We start from the raw sequence: 3,796 nt of genomic DNA on the forward strand, positions 1-3,796 counted from the left end.
ATGCCTATTTTCAATAGTTTTTTACGAATTTGTGGCCTGTTAAATGTAAACTAGTTTTTATTAATTTTTAAATATCTATATTTTATGTGTTTTTTAGTGTTTAGTGTAAGTATCAAACCAAATAAATTAATCATAAAAGTATTCTTCGACCGACGAAAAACGTCATTTGCAACCCTGAAAAACGTTGAATCCTGACGTCACTATTTACTTTAAAACTTTGTCAATTAAACTAATTCTACCGATCCAATTTTGATAAAATGTTGTAGCCTAAATTAAAACGGTTTATCCTATCTGGGAAAATTAGTGTCAGGTTTTGAGAGTTAATATTTTGGCCGCTATCGTTGAAATTCCTAAGCAGGGGGCGTGGCGCCCGCCCAGGAGTTTTTTCTATATGAAGTTTACCTTCTGAACCTGTTTTGTTAAATATCTATATAACTAATACTTAAAATTAATTGGGGCTTTCTTATTATTATTATACACTAAATGAACTAACTATATACTTAATAACAGCTTTTAGATAATTATAAAACTACGTCAAAATTGTCTTTAAAAATCAGTGTTCGTTTTCACTACTTATTTTTGTCAAAATTTCCTACTTAACTTTAGTAACTAAAGTTAAGTAGGAAGGTCAGTGCTGCCAGGTCTCCCGATTTTCCGGGAGTTCTCCCGATTTTAGTAAATGTCTCCCGATATCCCGGATCCTCAGTCAAACCTCCCGATTTTTTCCACATCTTGAACAGTTACTAAAAAACACTGCGTCTAAGTGCGTGAAACGAAATAACCTACACAAGTTGCAATACTCAACAAAAGTAATGAGTTTGTAAAGTATGTAGCGTAAAGTATGCCTTGACAGAATGGAATAAAGTTGAATATCAAATAGCAAAATTTTGGAATTCAGATAACACCAGAGTCCAGACAAACCGGTATTTCTTATTATTGTACGATCAAATTAAGAGACATAGTTCAGTCTAGTAATTGTAAGGATAAGTAAGGTATTTTAAATGAACAGCATTAGATAGCGTCATGTGAAGTGAGCAAAGTTTTGTTCGCTTTGACACCGAATGGCGGCTACTTCGGAATACGAATTTAAACACTGAAGATGAAAATTTAGAAGTAGGAGCTTTCTGGAAAAAGATAGCCCAGATGCATTTGGGTGATGGCAGCAAAATGTTTCCAAATTTAACTTCGACAGTTTTTAGTTTTATGTGCTTGCCACACTCAAGTGCATCTGTGGAAAGGCTGTTTTCCCAAATAAATTTAACGAAAACAAAGTTACGGAACCAACTCTCTACCTCGGTAATATCGGGAGTCCTGCATACCAAAAACATTTTGAAAAATTTTAATTGCTTCAGTTTCGAAATTAAAGACCAAATTTTACAGAAACATAATAAAAATATGTATTAAAAATCTCCCGATTTTTTTTGTAATCTTACCTTAAGACTCCCGGATTTTTATAGGTATACTTCCCGGAAAATAAAATTTGTATCTGGCAACACTGCTTTAGTTGCTGAACTCCCGGCTCCTAACGATGTCTCCCGGCGCCGGTCCGCTGCTCCCTTGCGAGTCTAGACCTCGTAGGTCAAAGTCTAGACTTTTGGGTTTTTTGTGTTTTTCGGCGAAACCTAGCGCCAGAAAATCACCAAACTTTGCACTTGGTAGCTCCTATGTAGGTCACACACCACTAAATTATAAAAGCACTATGTTGCCGATTTTGATCCAGAGATCTGGAGGTCCAAAATTTTGACAGATTTTAGATTGCTGTTATCTCCTAAACCGCTTATCCGATCTTCAATCTGAAAACGGTTCTGGGTAGCCCCGGTAGTCTCGCTTCGAGTAGTCCTGGTTTTGGCTTCCCCCCGCGCTTCCCCGCGTTCCCGCCCTCGGGCTGTTTTCTGGTTTTTGCCCTGCTGCTCCTCAACCAAGCGTCAGAAAAATCTGACTTTTTGGGACAAGCAAGCAGGAAACCCTAGGCGTCGTCTGGCGTGAAGAAAACTAGGGGTCGCCGCGACAAAACACGAGCCGCACGCGTCCAAAAACCACCAGTACGCGAAAAACACGGTTTTTCTTCGTTTTTTCGGGCTAGAGTGGTCCGATTTTCACACGATTTTCACCTTCGTGTTGGCCTCGTCAATCCGCTTCTAGTGATATATCACACGTGTCACTTTCACTGTTTTGGCCGCAAAGAACTATTTTACACTGCGGAGCGCGCACTTTTAGGTGTTGCTCGGGCCACGGTCGGAGCGGAACTGGTTAGGTTAGGTTAGGTAGGTTAGGTTAGGTTAGTTTTTTTTTTTTTTTTTTTTTTTTTTTTTTTTTTTTTTTTTTTTTTTTTTTTGCCATTCCCCTAACAATATCAGGGCTTGTTTTTTGCTTTCTTTTTATTTTTTGGCTCTTTTCATCTTTTTCTTTTCTTTTTTAAGTAATGCTCTTATACTAATACATTAATTTTCATTTCTTTTTCATTGATTTCTTACAAACTTTGTTTTCATCTTTTATCTAGTACAGTATGGTTTTAATTTTCATTACATTAGTAATTTTGTCATTTGTATACAGTGCAGTACTTCTAGTACATGTCAGTTTAATATACATTTCGAAGTTTTTGACACAGAATAATAAGCAATACAATTAAAAAATAAAAGCAATAATAGTTAATACAATAAAATCAATAAATTTACTAAATTTCGGACGGTATACAATAAAATTAATAAAACTCAAATAAAATCCAATAAAATGAAGCCCAATAATGTCAACAATAAATGATAAAACTACGGCACAAACATTCAATCTAACCCTAATATCACAGTAAAAACCTAACAGTAAAGAACCTACAACTATCATCACACTAATTTATCACAGTTTGTCTTATTTACGTATTCAACAATATATTTACAAAAACCGAGGAATATCTCCCTCTTCTTTCCCCCCAGGATAGAAGGCAGGTTCTCACCCGTCATCGATGTGCCCAATTTCTGCTCAATATCGTATCTATTGCTTGCAAAAATTGGGCACTCGAGTAACAGGTGAGGAACCGTCTCCTCAACTCCGGGCTGACACGAACACGACGGATCCTCCTTCAACTTGAATCTGTGCAAGTAGAAGGCGAACCCGCCGTGGCCAGTCAGTATCTGTGTTGTGTGATGTGTAATGTCTATTTTCTTGACTATTTTGTGTGCAGCAGCAGCGCTTGGGAAAAAGAGCTTAGTGACTCCGGCCGTCCCTCCCACTTCGTATCTCCTGTCCCATTCCTCAACCGTATCCTCTCTTAAGATACGCTTGACGAATGAAACAGGACACAGATCGTAGTCGGGTTTCCTCTTCGAGCCCAGAGCGGCCTCCTTGGCTAACTCGTCTACTCTCTCATTCCCTCTCAATCCTGCGTGCGCCTTAATCCAAAACAAGGAGACCTCCCGCCTCTGCAATGCAGCTTTTCGGAGGGCCGCCCTCGTTTGCACCGCCAGGGGATGAGGGGAACTAAGAGTGACTGCCTGGAGTGCCGATCTGGAATCGCTAAGGATACCGACCTTTGCCATTCCGCTCTTGCAGGCTATGTTTACAGCTCTTTGGAGCGCTAGAAGTTCGGCTTGGTAGACGGTGCAATACGACGGCAATGCAAGCTTGACGGCCTTCGTCTCGGCCTCACCCTTCCATACGGAAAGTGCGGCTCCGACTCGACCCTCAATCTTGCTGCCGTCCGTATAAATCCTATGGACGTGGCTGTTAACCACGTCAGCATATGAGTCCTCATCTACCAATCCGAACATCAGCTCTACCTGCTCTGCCGGATGTGGGTCCTCAA

This window comes from Aricia agestis, chromosome 13, assembly GCF_905147365.1.
Source record: "Aricia agestis chromosome 13, ilAriAges1.1, whole genome shotgun sequence".
NCBI classification, from domain to species: domain Eukaryota; kingdom Metazoa; phylum Arthropoda; class Insecta; order Lepidoptera; family Lycaenidae; genus Aricia; species Aricia agestis.